Here is a 21,779-nt window from a genome sequence, read left to right as displayed (position 1 = left end):
CCCCCACTTTCCATATTTTTGAACATTTTAACAGACTATTACCATGGCCTCACCCCTCCCTACCTCAGTAACCTCCTCCACCCTTGCAATCTTCCAAGAACTCTGCACCCCTCCAATTCTGGCCTCTTGTGCAGCCCCATTTTTCATCACTCTACCGTTGGTGGCCGTGCCTTCAGCTGCCTAGGCCCCAAGCTCTGGAATTTCCTTCTTAAACTTCTCTGCCACTCTACCTCTCCTCCTTTAAGACGCAGCTTAAAACCTACCGCTTTGACCAAGCTTTTGGTCACCTGTCCTAATATCTCAAGTGGCTCACTGTCAAATTTTGTTTTATAACGCTCGTGAAGCACCGTGGGACATTTTACTATGTTAAAGGCGCTATATAAATGCAAGTTGTTGTTGCATTATATTCCCTCTTGGTGTTATTTCGATAAAAAGTTCAATTTTGTCAGCCTCTTTTCAGATCTTAGTATTTGAGTCCTGAAAACACTCATGCTTTTACATCATGCCATCTAAAGTGGGGAAAGTTGAATCTGAACATTACATTGTTCAACAATTGACAGGTGCAAAAATAAATTTGAATGAAACTTTCAGCCTGTGTGCACAGAAACAAAATCCATGGGTTTCATTAGAAAAGGAGAAGGCTGAGGGGTGACCTCATTAAGGTCTTTAAACACATGAATGAGTTTGATAGGGTAGACGTAGAAGATGCGTCCACTTGTGGGGAAGTCCAAAACTAGGGGTCATAAATATAAAATCAATAATAAATTCAACAAGGAATTCAGAAGAAACTTCTTTACCCAAAGTGTGGTTAGAATGTGGAACTTGCTACCACATGCATGGAGTAGTTGAGGCGAACAGCATTCATGCATTTAAAGGAAAGCTAGATAAGTACATGACAGGCAAAGGAATGGAAGGATATGGGTTAGATGGTAGGAGGCTCGTGTGGAGCATAAACACCAGTTGGACCAATGCTGTAAATTCTATGTAATTACTACAGCTATGCTTCAACAGAAAAGATCTGAACAGATCAAAACGTGGAGATTATTACAGCAGCGGTCGCCAAGACAATTACATAAACTAAATTTCCTATAAATTACAAGGATTACTATCACAATACTGGTAAGTATTTGAAAAAGCAGATGTTACAAAACCATCAGCTGAATTACATTCCTCCATACCTTGGATGATATTATCCTATTGTCTGGAAACTTCTGGTGAATAAAATGACCGAACTGGGGGAAATGATTGGAAACATAAATTGTCCTCGTGGCGCTCTGGTGTGGTGGGTCAATTCCCTGCAAAAGAAAAGAAATTTGCCACTGGATGCATTTTATATTGTCAAGAACTAGAGATTTCAACATCAAAATTTAAAAACCACAAATTTCTGGCATTTATTGAATAAACAGTACTTAAATCCCATCTTCCTGAACCTGATAAGTAAATGTGATCAGTGATCACCATAAAGCTGTAGGAAAAGTAGCAAACCATACCTGATAAGGTTAGTGTCTTGGAAATATACAGAGCTTAAAAGGCAGGTGGAAACAACTGAGAGAATTTAAAGTAAATTTTTGTTAAAGTTGAGACAATAAACAGATTCAAACCAGATATCTGCCAGGAGTAGGAGGGAAGAGTAGGGCAGGTAGTTCAATTGAAAGGGTACGTTTTGAAGGTGGGGAGAAACGTTGCAAGGGCAGAGATGTTTTGGATGGAGTTCCAGAGTGTGAGATTGAGATGGTTTAAGAGCAGAGAGAAGGGAGAAAGCTTAGTAGACCAGAATTCAAAAGGTTAGTATGCAGGTGCAGCAAGTGATTAAGGCGGCCAATGGAATGTTGGCTTTCATTGCTAGGGGGATAGAATATAAAAATAGGGAGGTATTGCTTCAGTTATACAAGGTATTGGTGAGACCGCACCTGGAATACTGCGTACAGTTTTGGTGTCCATACTTAAGAAAGGACATACTTGCTCTCGAGTCAGTACAAAGAAGGTTCACTGGGTTAATCCCAGGGATGGACATATGAGGAGAGGTTGAGTAGATTGGGACTCTACTCATTGGAGTTCAGAAGAATGAGAGGCGATCTTATTGAAACATATAAGATTGGGAAGGGGTTGTGTGGTGTATGTGCCTTTAAGAGCCCGTGTACTGTAATGCCGGTGGTGGCCACTCGGGCTATATAAGCCTGTATAGTGTCTTGTATCTGTTAGTTCACCTCCAGACTTTGTTCAGTAAACACCTGTTAAACCAACTCCTCCATTCCGTGTCTCCATTAACACACGGATACAACAGTGGCGACGAATTGGAAACGGGCTTGCCTGCAATTCGGCAGCACCTCAAAGGAGATCGATTGCTCAGACGAAGGTCTAAGAAAAAAGAAAAAAAACTGTGCTTTCACCAGCTAGCCGGGCTGGTAGCAGGTACTGCAATAATCCTTCCTGGGCGGCGGGCTGGGGCTCGATCGGCTGGCTCTGCAGCGGGGCCGAGCAGCGAAGGCGGAGGCAAACAGAGACGGAGGGTGGAGCACTCGGGAGACGGCCAGTGCTGCAAAGCATGTCGGCGTTCGGACCAAGCAGAGGGAGGGAAAGTCCCAGAGAGTCCGGCGGGAACGAGTCTCCAACTATTAAAAATATCTGTATAAATAAAAACCGTGGAGAACAGCGTTGTCAGCAGCGGCAGGAAAGCGTGGGAGGCGCCATTTTTTCTCGGCAGGGAAGGAAAGCGCGGGAGGCGCCTTTTTTTTTTCAGGATGCCTAAGACTGGCAATATTACTGCTTTCGATAGTGATGTAGAGGATTGGACCACATATGTGGAAAGAGTGGAGGTATATTGCACAGCGATGAAATAGAGGATGATAAAAAGGCATCAGTACTTCTAAATCTAATGGGCGCAAGGACATACGGGCTGTTACGAAACTTAATCACTCCAGCCAAATCGATGGACAAGAATTTTAAAGAGATTGTTGATACCCTACAGGAGCACTTAAACCCAACACTGCTGCTGATAGCGGAACGATTCAAATTCTTCAGGAGGAATCAGCACAAGAATGAAAGTAACGCTGATTACCTCACCGAATTAAGAAAGCGGTCAAAGCACTGCCAATTTGGGGCAGGACTGGCAGATTCTCTACGAGACAAATTCATCTGCGGTCTCCTAAGTGAAGGAACACAGAAAAGGCTACTTTCTGAGAAAGATTTAACACTGGACAAGGCTTTCAGTGTGGCTGTATCATACGAAGCAGCAGCAAGGAGCTGCAGAGATACAGCAAAAGCCACAGGACTTCAGCACCCATGGAATGACACAGGGTTGAGAGAGATGTTATCGCTGCGGCAGATCCACCCATGACCAGAGGGACTGCTGGTTCAAGGACAAAGCATGCAGGCAATGCGGAAAGATGGGACACATTGCACGTGTGTGCTGATCTGGAAACAAAAAATCCACTGACAGAAAAAAAAATCAATAAGGAAAAGTAGAAAGGTACAAATGACGGACAGTAGCTCCGAAGACCAGAAGAGCGATAGCGACTCCGGAAACAAGAGACTAAGCTGTCTCAAATTACATAATGTATTTGCCAAAGAAGATTACCAGACCATTTGGGATACCCTCACGATAGCGGGGTCCCCAGTTAAAATGGAGCTAGATACAGGATCAGCTCTGACCGTCATAAGTCGACGGGATTACGAGCGGCTATTTCCGCATATACCTTTGAAAGACACAGCCATTATCTTGAAAACATACGGGGCAGAAAGTATACCCCAGAGGGAAAATAAGGGTGCCTGTTGTATACAATGGCAAGGAAATACAGAAGTTGTATTTATACGTTCTGCAAGATGGTGGTCCACCGCTGTTGGGACGTGAATGGATCAGGAAGATACATTTAGACTGGCACTCCATTCAGGCACTAGCGGTGACCAGTAAGAAAAAAAATGATGACGACGTCATACCTGAACGATTAAAAGACATCTTGGCCAACGCCAAAGAAGTGTTTCAACAGGAACTAGGAACCTTGAAAGGCATCACCGCCTCAATAAAAGTGGAAGATGCGGCAATTCCCAAGTTTTTTTTAAGGCAAGGCCGGTGCCATACGCAATTCGTCCAGCAGTCGAGGCAAAGCTGGAGAATTTGGAAAAGGCAGGCGTGTTATCCAAGATAGATTGGAGCGAGTGGGCAACACCCATTGTCCCGGTCATGAAGAAAACGTTGAATAATGATAAAGCTGAAGAACAGAGAAAAATTCGCATCTGTGGAGACTTCAAGGTGACTGTAAACCCGGTCCTTCACACGGTACAGTATCCTCTTCCGAGGATAGAAGATATTTTCGCCTCACTATCCGGAGGGGAACGTTTCACCAAAATTGACTTGGCACAGGCATATCTACAGATGGAGGTTGAGGAGGCCTCTAAGAAGTATCTCACGATAAACACACACAAAGGCCTGTACCAGTACAATCGACTGGTTTTCGGAGTAGCATCAGCTCCAGCTATTCTGGCAAAGAGCTATGGAGCAAGTCCTGCAAGGGATTCCGGGGACTCAATGCTACCTAGACGACATCCTTTTAACAGGAGAAAATGACAACGAGCACCTTGCCAATTTGGAGCAGGTGCTCACTAGGCTGAGAGAACGGGGCCTACGAGCAAATCGCCCCAAGTGCGAATTTTTCCAGAAACAAATATCATATTGTGGCCACATAATTAACAAAGAAGGGTTGCATAAGTCACCTGAAAAAATTGAAGCGGTCATAAAAGCCCCAGCACCTGAAAATGTCTCACAATTAAGGTCGTTCCTGGGATTGATAAATTACTATCATAAATTTTTACCGAGCTTGTCAACTGTTCTGCACCCTCTTAACGAACTGCTACAAACGGGAGTAAATTGGAAATGGAGCGAAGACTGTAAACGTGCCTTCCATAAATGCAAAGGCTTGATCACGTCCAGGGAAGTTTTGGCTCATTACAACCCATCACTGCCAATCAGACTGGTGTGCGATGCATCCCCTTAGGAGCGGTATTATCACAGATTCTCTGATGGCTCGGAGCGGCCGATAGCTTTTGCGTCACGCTCATTGAACTCAGCTGAGCGTAACTATGCCCAGATCGACAGGGAAGCACTCCGCCTGGTATGGGGAGTGAAGAAATTCAACCATTACCTACACGGACAAAAATTTACCTTGTTGACTGACCATCAACCCCTTGTCTCCATATTCAACCCTAAAAAGGGCGTTCCCATTATGACAGCGCAAAGGCTACAGAGGTGGTCCCTTTTCCTAGGGGCACACCAATATGACATAGAATACAAAGGATCAAAACAGCATGGAAATGCTGATGGTTTATCGCGTCTACCGTTGCCAACGGTAGAAGAGGCACCTACAGTGGACCCAGTGGAGATGTTCCACTCAACCATAGTGGAATGTCTACCAGTAACAAATTCTACCATTGAAAAGGAAACGAGAAATGACCCGACTCTCTCACGAGTCTACGATTTAACAGTGAAGGGATGGCCAGCACATGGCGAACCACTGTTGCCAGCATTCTCGCAAAGAGGAGAACAGCTGTCAGTGTGCTGAGGAACCTTGATGTGTGGATCCAGAGTGGTGATGCCACCCAAACTCCAGGATAAAGTGCTAAAGGAGCTTCACGAGGGGCATCTGGGTGGAGTGAAAATGAAAAACCTAGCTAGGGCGTTTGTCTGGTGGCCAGGTATTGATGGAGACATCGAAGAAATGACCAAGAGCTGCCTAGGATGCCAGAAGGTCCAAAACGCTCCACCACAGGCCCCTCTACATCCATGGGAGTGGCCCTCATCTCCCTGGCAAAGGGTACACATCGACTTTGCTGGTCCATTGATGGACTCAATGTTCTTAATCGCGATTGATGCACACTCCAAGTGGCCGGAGGTAATAAAGATGTCCTCCACCACCACGGAAAAAAACATCACAGCATTAAAGGACCATATTTGCCAGGAATGGGCTGCCTGAACAGATCTGTTCTGATGATGGACCGCAATTTGTGTCCGAAGGATTCAGCAAGTTCTTAAAAAACAATGGGGTTAAGCACTACACATCCGGCCCATACCATCCCGCCACCAATGGATTGGCTGAAAGGTTTGTCCAGACCTTCAAGAAGGCCATAAAGGCCATGGGTAATGAAGACATAAATCTACAGCATAAAGGTAGATACCTTCTTGTTTGCATACAGGAATGCAACACATGCGGTTACAAACCAAACTCCCGCCATGATGTTTTTCAATAGAAGACTAAGATGCCGGCTGGATTTGATCAAGCCAAACATAAGGGACGTAGAAAACCGGCAATTTAAAGGCATGAATGAAAGGCCAACTAGAACCTTCCAGATAGGCCAACAAGTTTTGGCCCGGGACTACAGTACCGAGAAATGGCAGACTGGAACTATTTGCACACGACTAGGACCGCCGATGTATACCGTGGACATTGGAGAAAGCATAATAAGGCACCATGCTGACCAGATCATAGAGTCATCCGAAAAGGGACAACCTACACCACAACTCTATACGCCTAATGATGAAGCAGAGATACCCATAGTATCTACCTCCGATCCGGTGATACTGGAACCAGATACTGGCATTCAAGCCGAATCGACCTTGCCAAAAGAACCTACTACACCACCAAAAACTACTACACCACCGAGGCGTTATCCGGACCGAGTCAGGAAGCCTCCAGAGAGACTAACTTATAATTGATTAACTGCAGCAAATGTGTAGATTATTGTTCTTGTAAACATGTTAATTAATGATTACTTAAAATGTTATGGACTGGTTGTCTAAAAGGGGAGGAATTGTGGTGGATGTGCCTTTAAGAGCCCCTGTGTACTGTAATGCCGGTAGTGGCCACTCAGGCTATATAAGCTTGTATAGCGTCTTGTATCTTTTAGTTCACCTCCAGACTTTGTTCAGTAAACACCTGTTAAACCAACTCCTGCATTCCGTGTCTCCATTAACACACGGATACAACAGGTTGGATCGGGTGGATGCGGGGAAGATGTTCCCGATGATGGGTGAAACTAGAACTAGGGGGCATAGTCTTAGAATAAGGGGCTGCTCTTTCAAAACTGAGATGAGGAGGAACTACTTCACTCAGAGGGTGGTAGGTCCATGGAATATGCTGCCCCAAAAAGCTGTAGAAGCTACATCATTACATAAATTTAAAACAGAAATAGACAGTTTCCTAGAAGTAAAGGGAATTAAGGGTTACAGGGAGCGGGCAGGAATGTGGACATGAGTCTAGGTTCCGATCGGTCATGGCCCTGTGGGTAGCGGAGCAGGCCCAGGGCCGTGTAGCCTGATCCTGCTCCTATTTTGGGTGTCTAATTCTGTTAGATTCAGGAGATGGTTCTGTGATAGTGGATTGGCGGTTAGGATCAGATCAGCCATGATCTTATTGAATGGCGGAGCAGGCTCGAGGGGCCGATTGGCCTACTCCTGCTTATGTTCTTATGTAGAATTGGAAGAGCCAACTAAAGTCAACAAGTATACGATTGATGGATGAGTGGGACAGTGCAGGATAGTAAGCAGATGGCAGAGTTCTGCAGGAGTTAGCACTGTGGGAGGATTGAGCTCAGGTGGTCAGTGAGGAGTGTGTTGCAAAAGTCAAGTTGAGTGGTGACAAAGACATGGATGAGGGTTTCAACAGCGGTATCAAGGTTAAAAGGAGTGAGAGAGAACACGATCTGTGTAAAACAAGCAGTGATAAGGGGATGCCAAATTTAGGTTCTAAAAGTCTCTGGATTGGAGGAGAAAGGAAACACTGAGGGAGGTGAGAAGTTCTATGTTGCCTGAGAAAGAGGAAGTTGGAGATAATGCAATTAATCCTGATTTCAACATAAGTTTGCTTTAATGTGCATGATTCACATGGGAAATTTAAATGTAGCTTTTTATACATTTATACATGCGCGAAAGGTGCTGGAGAGCCCTCCTAGGTATGAGTGTTGGACAGATTTGAGCTTTATCGGAAATATAAAAAGTTGAAGGAAAGTATTTAGCATAAAAAAGGAAACCTAGCTCATTTGATGCAGCTTTAGCAATGAATGTGAAAATTCTAACTGATGGTGAAGTAATAAATTAAACCATTTTGATTGTCAAGCAAACAGCATAAAATTAGGAGAGTTGAATGTATTTAATAATTCAATGCAATTATTTACAACAGACTGAAATCTACTTAATCATGATTGTATCTGTGCCTAACCTGCCAAGTCATCTTGTTTTCCCAATTTTTATTACAATTTCTCAAATTAACATATTAGTGGTACAAGCCTCAGGGGCCATTTGCATTATAATTTGTCTTGGAGGAAAAAAAGCCAGAGATGATTTTGGGGGGGGGAAATTCAACACTATAAAATAATGGAGTAATATTTGAACAAACAAAAATATTTAAACTAAAATAAAAATCCTTTTTCTTGCTGGCTTGAAGAGCTTCACATACAGTCCCATTTGTGTAAATTCAACTCTGTGCATCCTGGAGTGGTTGCTACTGACTGCTGGAAAATTAACACTCTGATATGGTTTCCTGGGGCCAGAGAGCTTCACAGTAACACTCAGGCTCATTTCAAATTGCATGTACCACAGTTTGCAATACAGCCTTAACTACAAGCTCCCTGCAACTGATGTCACCACAGCAGCCTATAAAAAGTTCTATTCAAGGGCCTTCACATTATCAACGCTAAAAAATAGTTTGGCAAGTGTATCATTTTATGATGAAAGGGGAAGAAGTGCCATGAAAAACTACTCATTCTAAAGTTTCCTTCACTTTAAGTGCTTGTAAATCAAAAATGAATAACCAGCTCAGACTGTGACAAATCTAACAGAGGGCTCTGATGACCGAAACCAGAAGAACAAGTCAAAGAGACTTAGTCAAAAACTTCTGGATATTCTACCTATAGTTCTTTTCAGTCAGTGCGAGACTACATGGTGAATTTACCCACTGAGCCACTATGCAGTAATTAACTGCGAAGATTTCATGAACATTCAAATTTTGGTACCACAGAAATATTTTTGCAGAGCCCCAAGGCTATGAGATAGACTTGCTCACTTTCCCACAGCCATTCTGCCATCAAGCAGATATCCTCTCCAAGCACAACTGCAAAATGTCATAGAATCTTACAGCATAGAAGATGAGTGGGCAAAACTGTAGCAGATAGAGTTCAATGTGGGGAAGTGTGAGGATATCCCCTTTGTATCCCAGAGTCTTTTCTAAATGGCAAGAAGCTAGGAACTGTGGATGAGCAGAGAGATTTAGGGGCTCAAGTACACCTGTCAGCACATTACTGGATCCCATCCAGTCATATTTCCCTGCATTACATCAGTGACTATACACCCAATGAAGTACTTTTGAAGTGAAGTGCTTTAGATGTCCAGAGGTCATGAAAGGCCCTATATAAATGCAAGTCCTTTCCTTATTCTTTTACTACACAATTCTATCTTGACCTCCATTACAAAATAAATCCATAATTTTGGAAGTTAAGCTTTTTTGTGATCTCTAGGTGGAAGTGGATCATTGTGATTTTAAATAATTGTGTTTCAAGCACTAATGTTCACTATAATTTACAATATTACTTCAGGTAGGTACAGTAACATTCCTCAGCTGTTTGACTGACAATTGAAACTCCATAACATCTTCATTAATTTTGGGAATACAAGTCTAAAAAAGGTAGCATAAAAGAAAACAGTTTGTATCAACAGGATTAAGAACATAAGTAGCAAGAACAGGAGTAGGCCATACGGCCCCTCGAGCCTGCTCCACCATTCAATCAGATCATGGCTGATCGACTTCAACTCCACTTTCCCGCCCGATCTCCATATCCCTCGATTCCCCTAGAGTCTAAAAATCTATCTCAGCCTTGAATATACTCAAAGACTCAGCATCCACAGCCCTCTGGGGCAAAGAATTCCAAAGATTCACAACCCTCTGAATGAAGAAATTCTTCCTCATCTCAGTCTTAAATGGCCTTATCCTGAGGCTATGCCCCCTAGTTCTAGACACTCCAGCCAGGGGAAACAACCTCTCAGCATCTACCCTGTCAATCCCCTTCAGAATCTTGTATGTTTCAATGAGATCACCTCTCATTCTTCTAAACTCCAGAGAGTATCGGCCCATTCTACACAATCTCTCATCATAGGACAGCCCTCTCATCCCAGGAATCAATCTAGCATTAAAAGTACATATCTCCAATAACTAAATGACAATTATAGCACAAGGTATACTTTTTCTTTATTTGATGGGAACATATATTCAAGAAAATATCACCCATTATTAAGGCATTGCTTAGGAGTCCAAAATAGAGAGAAACAGAACAAAAAAAAACCTTGAAGAAATTTCTTCTCATCTCAGTCCTGAAATGACCTACCCTTTATCTTGAGGCTGTAGCCCCTGGTTCTAGACTCCCCAGCTAAGGGAAACATTCTCCCAGCATCCACCCTATCAAGCCCTGTAATAATTTTGTATGCTTCAATGAGATCCCCTCTCATTCTTCTGAATTCAAGAGAATACAGGCCTAGTTTACTCAATCTCTTCTCATAGGACAGTCCCGCCATCCCAGGAATCAATCTCATGAACCTTTGTTGCACTCCCTCTATGACAAGTATGTCCTTCCTTTAGGTAAGGAGACCAAAATTGTACACCGTACTCCAGGTGTGGTCTCACCAAGGCCCTATATAATTGGAGTAAGACTTCTTTACTCCTGTAATCAAATCCTCTTGTACTCCTGTAATCAAATCCTCTTGTAATGAAGGCCAGCATACCATTTGCCTTCCTAATAGCTTGCTGCACCTGCACACTTTCAGTGACTCATGTACAAGGACACCCAGGTCCCTTTGAGCATCTGCATTGCCCAATCTTTCACCATTTTAGGAAATACCCTGCGCCTTTCTTTTTTTCTACCAAAGTGGATAACTTCACATTTATCCACATTATATTCCATCTGCCATGTTCTCGCCCACTCACCTGAGCCTGTCAGAGATCCCCTTGAAGCCTCTTCATATCCTCTTCACAACTGACACTGCCACCTAGCTTTGTGTCATCAGCAAATTTGGAAATGTTACATTTAGTCCCCTCATCCAAATCATTGATATAGATTGTGAATAGCTGGGGCCCAAGCACCGATCTTTGCAGTACCCCACTAGCCTCAGCCTGCCATCCTGAAAAAGACCTGTTTATCCCTACTCTTTGTTTTCTGTCTGTTAACCAATTCTCAATCCATGCTAGTATATTACCCCCAATTCCATGAGCCCTAATTTTGTTCACCAACCTCTTGTGTGGGACCTTATCGAAGGCCTTCTGAAAATCCACATACACCACATCGACCAGTTCCCCTTTGAGGATGTAACTAGTGGAGTAGACAAAGAACTCCAATAGGTTTGTCAAACAGGATTTCCCTTTCATAAATCCATGTTGACTCTGCCCAATCTTACTATTAGTTTCTAAGTGCCCAGTTATTGCATCCTTTATAATAGATTCCAGCATTTTCCCAACTACTGATGTGTTAAATAGCAAGGTCACATTTGCTATCCTCCCATCTGCAGGAACCATTCCAGAATCTATAGAATTTTGGAAGATGACAACCAATGTGTCCACTATCCCAATGGCCACCTCTTTCAAAACGTAGGTCATCCGGTCCTCAGGATTTATCGACTTTTAGTCCCATTAATTTTGCTAGTACTGTTTTTTTCTTTACTAATAATTTCTTTAAGTTCCTCATTCTCGCCATACCCTTGGTTTTCTCGTATTTCTGGGAGGTTTTTTTATGTCTTCCTCCATGAAGACAGAAACAAAGTATTTATTTAATTTCTCTGCCATTTCCGCATTCCCCATTATAAATTCTCCCGTCTCTGACTGTAAAGGACTTACATTTACCTTCGCCAGTCTTTTCCTTTTCACATACCTATAGAAGCTCTTACAATCCGTTTATATTTTACTAGTTTGTGCTCATATTCCATTTTCCCTTTCTTTATCAATTTCTTGGTCCCCCTTTGCTGATTTCTAAAAAGATCCCAATCCTCAGGCTGACCGCTTTTTCTGGCAACTTTATAAGCTTCCTCCTTTGACTTAATACTAGCTTTAATTTCTTTTGTTAGCCATGGTTGGATCACTTTTCCTTTTGGGTTTTTAATGCCCTAGAGGAATATATGTTTATTGCATATTATGCATTATTTCCTTGAATGTTAGCCATTCATACCTTTTAGTGTAGTCTCCCAATTTACCATGGCCAACTTGTCCCTCATACCCTTGTAGTTTCCTCTGTTTAGATTGAAGACCTTAGTTTCAGATTGGACTACATCACTCTCAAACGTAATGTAAAATTCAAATCATATTATGGTCACTTGTCCCTAAAGGTTATTGATTAGCCCCTTCTCATTACACAGTACCAGATCCAGAATAGCCTGTTCCCTGGTTGGTTCCTCCACATACTGATCCAGGAAACCATCTCGCATGCATTCCAAGAATTTGTCCTCCACACCATTAGTGGTAATTTGATTTGCCCAGTCAGTCAATATGTAGATTAAAGTCCCCCATGAATTCAGAAGATGAGAGGGGATCTCATTGAAGCATACAAAATTATTACAGGGCTTGATGGGAGGGATGTTGGGAGAATGTTTCCCTTAGCTGGAAAGTCTCGAACCAGGGGCCACAGCCTCAAGATAAATGGTAGGCCATTCAGGACCGAGATGAGAAGAAATTTCTTCAGAAGGTGGTGAATCTTTGGAATTCTCTACCCCAGAGGGCTGTGGAGGCTTAGTCATTGGGTATATTCAAAACGGAAGTCGACAGATTTCTGACTTGTAAGGGCATCAAGGGATATGGCGATAGGGCCGGTGAATGGAGTTGAGGCAGAAGATCAGCCATGATCTCACTGAATGGCTGAGCAGGCTCAAAGGGCGAAGGGTTTCGACCTGAAACGTTGACTATTTCTCTCTCCACAGATGTTGCCTGGCCTGCTGAGTTTTTCCAGCATTTTCTGTTATTTCGGATTTCCAGCATCCACAGTATTTTGCTATCATCCCTTATCATGATGGACAATGTTGCATCTTCAAACACAACAGTAACTGTACCACAAAGCCAGCAGCAGTGGTTTACCCACAGTGCACAGAAGCAGAGAAAACCATCCATGTCCAACATGTACAGTCTGCAACATGAGCAAGATATCTCTACAAATGCACTAGTTAAATCCCACCAGGCATAAATGGCAGAGATGGCTGCAGGCAGAGCAACATAATTAAGCAGCTATAAAGAATCTGTAGAATGGAGCATGACTTAATGAAAAGCTTTACAAAATACTATAAAACCAACAAATAATGGGCAGGGCCACAGATTTAGAGTGACCAAATGAGTCAAATTCCATTTGATCATATAGAATTTCAGGATCTTTAACTGTTTTGGGGGACTGCGCTCTTTCATGAAAACAAAAAAAAGTTAGGTGGCCTTGGTTCAGGATTGATCAGTGGTGACGTGGATAGCTGACTAATGGGTGCAGTCATGACACACTTGTTAAGTCTGTGTGTTCCAGTTATATTTAAGGTCAATTACTGACAGACTACAAGAATAACTTTTCAATAGGTCTTTACTATTCGGAGGTTAGGGCTGTACTACCCAGCAAATTATTACACAGCACTTATATACCGGTGTGGTCACCACCGGTATTACCGTATACAGCAGCCAGAGAAAGTAGTACATCTCTTAAGGTGGAACAGGTTTAAGTTCTCTTAAGGTGGAACAAGTTACATACACCACAACACTGATTTCAGCAACAGCTAGTTGATGTCATGAGTAAAAGGGAGTTACAAATTCCAGTGTGCCTTTAATGCAATGTCTACAGATTGATCAGTGACATTTCCTTAACACCGAGTGCTCAGACTGGTAATTCATAATACCAAACTTCTGAAACAGCTACTCCACTTGCTCTGCAAATCACTAAGTACATACTTTGTCTTAATGAAAGACTGTCAAGTGTTTTAGGGGAGTGGGAGTCGGCACGGGTTCGACAGGCCGAATGGCCTTCTTCCGTGCTGTAACCATTCTAACCAGGGCACCCTAGTGAACAGACTAGCAAAAGTCTTGATCGTTCAACTAATTTACAGTTGAAACTGGCTACAACCACATCTGTTTGCTACTGTAAACTGTTTGAACAACTAGTTTCAAAATAAACACGGATATAAACTCGACCTGCCTCAGGGGTAGATCTCTTGCAGCTAATACACACCTAAATTACCAGCAGACTCTCAACTGAATGATATGGGGTGATAATCTGTCAATATAGTCTTCTTACTCTATTGCTCCCATATTAGCCAACCAAATGTTGCAATTTAGAACTGTGGATGTACTTTGCATACTTGTGTAAAGTAGAATTTGCATTGTACCAAACAGCCACACATTTGAAGTAATACAAAAGCTCCAAAGGGCATGGGTCCTTATTGATCCCTAATGGAAGAGAATAGAGTGCACACGGAAACATTTTCTAAATGAGGGTTAAGCATGAACACTACATTAAGGTACACTAAGGAGAGCTTTAAAACTCAAACTGGTTTAATCTAATTACAACCCTCGCATGTTAACAATTGGTGAAATTACATGCATTGGATGTTTCCTGGAAACAAAAATAAGTCAATACAAACACCTTGGAAGTGCAGCCAATTTGTCCAGACAGCTTCACTGCTGAACCCAAGTATTACCAGGACAATAATATATAGCTCCTTTACAGTAGAAAAATGTCTCAACACACTTCTCAAACGTGGAATCAGACAAAAATTAATGTTGAGCCAAAGGAGATATTAGGAGGAGTGACTAAAATCTTGGCCAAAGAGGTAGGTTTGAGGAGGATCTTTAAAAGGAGTAGAGGGATGTGGAGAGGTTTGGAGATGGAATTTCAGAATTTATTGCCTCGCAGGCTGAAGGTAAGGCCACCAACGTGGGATGAAAGGGGGGGGGGGGGGGGGGAAGAAAGGAGTGGGGGATGCAAGAGGTCAGAATTTTCAGAGGGTTAAAGGGATGTGGAAGGTTACAGAGATAGGGAGGCCATGAAAGGATTTAAATACAAAGATCAGAATTTTAAACTGAAGGTTTTGAGAGATCGAAAACCAACATCATACAAGTATTACCAGACTGGGAAAAGAATTTAGTGATCTAAATTGTTCTGCAGGTTTAGAAAGGCTAAACTGGGGTGGGGGGGGGGGGGGGGGATTACGTACAGATAAAAGTAGAAGCATTGTGATCAACATAAGTAACATTAAGGGGGAAAATAACTAATGGGATCCTTTACAGGTCAAAAAAAGACCTGAAACTTTATACCTAGAATAAGGAAACATGTGATAGACAATTGTTTCGGAGACTTTGGCTTGCCAGGAGTAAATTAGGAAATCCATAGTGGGGCTAAAAGGATAGAACTCTATTTTTGGAAATGATACTGGACTGCTATATGATTTAAATGGTGTGCAACCTACACAGAGTGGGCAATTTTGAACCTCAATGTGCAATAACCGGTTAACATAAAAGGGAACCCAAAGATCTTCTACTGGCATGTAAACAGCAAGCGGGTAGTAAGGGGGGTGGGGCCTATTAGCAACAAAGAAGGTGTTATATGCTTAGAGGCGCAGGGCAAGACTAGAATACTCAATGAGTACTTTGTATCGGTGTTTACTAAGGAGGTGGATGCTGACAAAATATCAGTAGAAGTGGAAAAGGTAGAAGCAATGAAAGGGGTGAAAATTGATAGACAGGATGTACTAGAAAGGCTGGGTATGCTTAAAGTGGATAAGTCACCTGGTCCAGGTGGCTTGCATCCCAGGTTGCAAAGGGAATTAGGGGAGGAGATAGCAGAAGGGCTTGCCATAATTTTCCAATCTTCCTCAGATGTGGGGGAGGTGCCCGAGGATTGAAAAGTGGCAAATGTGACACCATTGTTCAAGAAAGGGTGTAAGGGCAATCCTAGTAACTACAGGCCGGTCAGTTTAACATCGGTGGTGGGTAAAGTTTTAGAAACAATAATCAAATAAATAATTAACAGGCACTTGGAGAGGTTTAAGCTAATTAAGGAGAGCCAACAGATTTGTAAAAGGCAGATCGTATTTGACTAATCGAATTGAATTGAATTTTTTGATGAAGTAACAGGGAGGATTGATGAAGGGAATGCAATGGATGTTGTCTACATGGATTTTAGGAAGGCATTTGACAAAGTGCCACATAGAAGGCTGGTTAACAAAATTGCGGCTCATGGAATAGGTGGGTCAGTGGCAGCTTGGATAAGGAATTGGCTTAAGGACAGAAAACAGCGAGTTGTGGTAAATGGCTGTTTTTCAGACTGGAGGATGGTAGACAGTGGTGATCCCCAAGAGTCAGTGCTGGGGCCACTGCTTTTTTTGATATAAATAAATGACCTGGATATTGGAATACAGAGTAGAATTTCTAAATTTGCCGATGATACCAATCGACTGCAACAGGACATAGAAAGGCTAGCAGAATGGGTAGACAAGTGGCAAATGGAATTTAATAGAGAAGTGTGAGGTGATGCATTCTGGCAAAAGGAACAGAGAGAGGCAATATACACTTAATGGCACAGTTTTAAAGAGTGTGCAAGGACAGAGGGACCTGGGAGTTAACGTGCATAGGTCCCTGAAGGTGGCAGGACATATTGAGAGAGAGAGAGAGAGAGAGAGAGTGGTTAGCAAAGCATATGGGATCTTGGGCTTCATAAATAGAGGTATTGGCCCAGAAATTCGGGTCTCCACTGATGAGTACGCACAGGGTACTCACCCGTAGGCCCAATGGAAGTGCCGGTTTCCTGCATGCACTGCGCATGCGCGGGAAACCGGCACTTCCATTCCCCTGAAAGCAGGGGCTCAGAGATCGAACGCGTGCACCGGAGAGGCTGCGCATGCACATCGAACTTCGTTTTTTTTTTTTTTTTTTAAAAACAGGTTTTCCCAGGAGGGTAAGTCTCCAGAAGTTAGACATGTAAAAAAGCAGGCGGTAAGTGGTGAATTAAAATTAAAACATTTTTTCCACAGGTTTATTACTTTTAAATATTTTAACGGTAAATTTATTTTTAGCCCCGTTAGAAAATAAATTATTTTTCTCAAATTTAAATTATTGTTTAAAAAAGTTATTTCATGTAATTTATAGTTTATTTAAAAAGTGATTTTTAGAAAATTTATTTGAAGATTTAGTGATGTTATGGGGCCTGTAGTATTTCTAAGTTTTGACAGGTCTTCCTGTCAGACTTATGAATGGAGCATGCCCTGCTCCCCCATGGCCCACGTGATCCCAGGGGACACATCGAACTAACTGCGCCCCTGGGATACGCAAGCACTGCACACTGGCAGTTGGAGCAGGCCCCGGATCGGAATTCCACAGGGGCCCCACAGCACAACGGCCGGCGCGCAAGGTAAGTGCCGGTCGGGGGCTTGCACCCGCGGGAAGCCCCCGACCTGAATTTCTGGGCCAATGAGTACAAAAGTTATGCTGAACCTTTATAAAAGCACTGGTTAGGCCACAACTGGAGTATTGCGTCCAGTTCTGGTCACCACACTTTAGGAAGGATGTGAAGGCACGAGAGGGTGCAGAGGAGATTTTACCAGAATGGTTCTGAGGATGGGAGATCTTAGCTACAAGGACAGGTTGGAGAAGCTGGATTTGTTTTCATTGGAGCAAAGGAGGTTGAGAGTGATTTGATAGAGGTGTACAAGATTATGACGGGTTTGGATAGGCTAGACGGGGAAAGGCTGTTCCCATTAGTTGATGGTACAAGGACTAGGGGACACAGATTGAAGGTTTTGGGCAAGAGATACAGCAGGGGGGTGGCGAGGAAAACTTTTTTTTACGCAGCGAGTGATGGGGACCTGGAACTCGCTGCTGACGGAAGTGGTGGAAGCAGAGACACTCAATGTTTTCAAGGGGAAACTGGATAGGCACTTGAGGGAAAGAGACTTGCAGGGCTACAGGGATAGAGCGAGGGAATGGGACTAACTGGATTGCTCTACAGAGAGCCAGCACAGACACAGCCTCCTTCTGTGCCGTTATGACTCTATAACCAAGGGATGTGAGATTATAGATTGACAGCACCTCAGAAACTTGAATCAGAAAGAGAAATGTGGATTATAATAAAGAATATTTGCTGTAGGTAGATTTTATGGGGACAAAGCAGGAACTAAAACTGCTTCTATATTTTGAGTTATGTGCTATGCTAATGTCACTTAAATTTTTTTATTTTTTTTTAATAAATTCTTCCCAGCTGCTGGCCAAGTATATTTGGAGGCTATTGCTAGTTACACAAGGCCCACAACTGACCTATATAAAAGTAGCATGAGGGCTAGTGTCAGCTGTGGCTCAGTTGGCAGTACACTCACCTCCGAGTCAGAAGGTTGTGGCTTCAAGTTCCACTCCAGGGACTTGCGCACAAAGCTAGGTTGACACTCCAGTGCAGTGCTGAGGAGTGCTGCGCTGTCGGAGGTGCAGTCTTTCAAATGAGATGTTAAACCGAGGCCCTGACTGCTCTCTCAGGTGGATGTAAAGGATCCCATGGCACTATTTCGAAGAGGAGTAAGGGAGTTATACCCGGTGTCCTGGCCAATATTTCTCTCTCAACCAACATAACAAAAACAAATTATCTGGTCATTTTCACATTGCTGTTTGTGGGAGCTTGCTGTGCGCAAATTGGCTGCCACATTTCCCACATTATAACAGTGACTCCACTTCAAAAAGTACTTCATCGGCTGTAAAGTGCTTTGAGACGTCCGGTGGTCATGAAAGGCTCTATATAAATGCAAGTCTTTCTTTTCTTTTTGAAGTGAACAATTAAGAGAAAAAAAAGTACTTTTGGGACTATATTACTGTGAATGCAGAGCAACCAAATGCTACAGGAAATAAGTGCAGCAGACGAACAATGAAACTGTTGTAGGCAACAAGAAAGTATTGCAGGGAAAATATACAAACAAAATTTCAAGTTTAAAACTATGGCTACAAGAAAGGAAAGATGAATGTAAAAATAACATACAAAAGGTTGAAGAAACTGGTCAGGATACAGAACAGAAAAAAAAATCCACATTGCAAGCAATATAAAGTACAAGACTGAGTTTTAGAAATATACTTGAAGCAGTCAGAAAAATGGTACAACCCTGAAGATTTCCAAGGTCCAACTAGTTCACCCTCTACCATCCTGGTAGTCGCACGATAGTGATAATGGAGTTGTTGACCAATTCAATTAGTCTACAACAGACCCAGATATGGCACAAGGAAAACCCCAGTGGTGGAAAGCACTATCTTCCATATGTTCCCAACACTCCTCTTCCTCCCTCCCTCATTGCTTCCATCTAATATTGTTATGGATAATTCTAAAGGAATAAAAAGTATGTCTCGCATCTGGGTCAACTAATGGGCACATAGATCCAAGGTCCTTGAGACTTGCAATTTGCTGCCCAACCACTGCCTCCTCACCCGTTAAATGCATTGAGCCAATTCAGTATGCCAGTGTGCAGTAAGGCAGTGCAAAAACCCAAGCAAACCAATGCATGGAACCAGGCTCACTGAAGTCATCCCACCTTAAGAATGTCATGATGTGGTACAAATGCAGACTAACGTGTATTTGCTAAAGAAAAGGTTTTCCAAATGCTTTCCCAGGAGCCTCTGGGGAGCAGAACACCAGAGTGTTTTTGATTTTGCTCTCCATGGACCTGACTAATGGTAAAAAAGGCAAACATTTCAAGCAGTGAACTGACTTAATTAACATTTAATTCCCTAGGCTTCTCTGTTCCAATCTCCCTACTATCTGGAAGAAATAGCCTGTCAATTCTGTGGTCCCTGATCTAGTATATTAACATAGCTTTAAAACCTTGATAACCCTGTAAAGACCACTATTTCACAAATGCAAATATACTTACCTAAACACTACTAGACATTCCTGAAATGCATGTTGCAATACATTTTTCACTTTGTTTCTGTCCATCCTCCAATTTTAACCAGGTGAACATTTTAAGTGATCAGGCTACTGAGTTCTACATTAGTTTTGTTTTTATGCTGTAAATATTTACTTAGTTATTTTTCTGAGTCGCCTTCTGAAACTAAAATCCATTAACCTAGCCCACTGATGCTCTGCTCCTCAAACAACTCCTGGACTCACTCACCCTCTACAAATGTCTCCAAACCAGTGTAGAAGAAATCTGGAACTCTCTTTCCTCCTCCCACCCACCACTGCCCCAAAGGCTGTGGGTCAATTGAAACTTTGAAAACGGAGATCGATAGATTTTTGTTAGGTACGGGTATCAAGGGATATGGAGCAAAAGGGGAGGGGGGGTCGGGGTAAATCAAGTTGAGGAACAGATCGGCCAAGATTTAATTGAATGATGGAACCAGCTCGAGGGGCTGAATTGTCTACTGTTCCTATGAAGCTGGTACAAAGTTCCAAAAATGTATAAAACTTCTCATTTAAATTTCTTCTATAAATTTGGAAACAAAAAAGCACATGAGAAGCAATATAAATAAAATGGTACAATTTTAGAGGGGGTGCAGGAACAGAGACACCTAGGATGTACGTACACAAATCTTTGACGGTGGTAGGTCAAGGCTTAAAAAAAGTATATGGGACCCTTAGCTTTATAAATAGAGGCAGAGTACAAAAGCAAGCAATTTATGCTAAACCTTTATAAAGTTACTGGTTATGCCTCAGCTGGTGTATAGTGTTCAATTCTGGGCACCACACTTTAGGAAGAATGTCAACGTCTCTTAACTAGCCTCACAACATCAAGCTTAGAATGAGGAAATTAGGTTTGGGTTATAAATACCAGCCTTACCAGCAACACCCAAAGTCTGCAAAAGCATAAAAAAGGAGCTTTAAATCTACTCTTATTCACTATTGATAGCTGGATCCTGACTTTTTGGTCATAATTTGGCTGAGAAACTAGCATAAACTCTGCCTTTAAATTACTTGCAGGTGTAGTTTGAACCCTGTGCTCTACAGTAGATAGTTCCAGTCTCATCTCCCAACCCCGAGGAAGATATGCTTCTACTAGGATCCCAAGGCAAAAGATAATTTATTTCAAAAAAAGGGGAAACTGAGAGACACACCCAAACTCTGGAACGGGCATAGTTACCGTTCCCGAGCGCTTCCCCGGACCGACCGACGACCTCGGCTCGCCTCGGCACAACTTTCCCTCAAAACTTCCAGCTCGTCTCTAATTTCTGTTCGTTAGTGTAACCCGAGAAAGAAAGCCGTTAGGTCCAGGGGGAAATTTCAAAAAAAACCAAAGACCACATAAAACTTAGAGATAAAGCGGATGATTAAAGTCAAGGAGCGACGCCGGCCCTTACCCACGATCCTACTCCCGGCACCAGTCCGTGCGTCAGCCGCGAGCAGTGACTTGCCCGAGAGGGGTTAAAGCAACGACCTCCTCGCACCAAGACACAGCCCCGAGACTGGATGGTGGGGGGAAATGTCGGCCCAGCCCGGCCGCTGCAGCCTTCAGAGCATGCGCGCCCGCCCGCCGCCAATCAGGCAAGGGAAGGCCCTCGACAACTTGCCAAATGGCAGGGCGCAGGCTCTCAGGATTTGTCAACCAAAACACATCGCAAGTACGTTTAACACGTTTTTGAAAGTTCAAAATAGGTCATGGGAGAACATGTCATTTTTTTTGTGTGAATTTGCAAATTTAAATTGGAAATTCGCAATGCTGAAGTGGCACCGTTTTTTTTTGTGCTTATATCTTCACTCCACTGAGTTGCCCATTCAAATTTTGTAGGTCTGAAAATTTGGAAAGGGCCATTCTAAGCAACGATTCCTCA

General features: G+C 42.8%; 2 protein-coding genes across 4 annotated transcripts in view; one reads left to right on the top strand and one right to left on the bottom strand.

Moving 5' to 3' along the window:
* b3gnt5a (UDP-GlcNAc:betaGal beta-1,3-N-acetylglucosaminyltransferase 5a) overlaps positions 1–21,532 on the bottom strand; it is a 46,491-nt gene extending 24,959 nt beyond the window's left edge. Inside the window, exons 1-3 of one of the 2 annotated variants that reach the window (XM_085990154.1) lie at positions 21,309–21,532; positions 21,092–21,179; positions 1,179–1,295 (exon numbers count right to left, since the gene is read on the bottom strand). The gene's annotated coding sequence lies outside the window, so the exon portion shown is untranslated. The remainder of the gene's footprint in view (positions 1–1,178; positions 1,296–21,091; positions 21,180–21,308) is intronic. The other variant, XM_085990153.1, reaches the window with a different exon arrangement.
* The window catches only part of mcf2l2 (MCF.2 cell line derived transforming sequence-like 2), a 469,404-nt gene that overhangs the window by 309,917 nt on the left and 137,708 nt on the right, over positions 1–21,779 (top strand). The window lies entirely within an intron of this gene.

This window comes from Somniosus microcephalus, chromosome 6, assembly GCF_052327205.1.
Source record: "Somniosus microcephalus isolate GS21.2 chromosome 6, FLI_Smic_1.0, whole genome shotgun sequence".
NCBI lineage: Eukaryota > Metazoa > Chordata > Chondrichthyes > Squaliformes > Somniosidae > Somniosus > Somniosus microcephalus.
The sequence above is the reverse complement of the archived record's forward strand: the minus strand, read 5'-3'. Positions and strand labels throughout refer to the sequence as shown.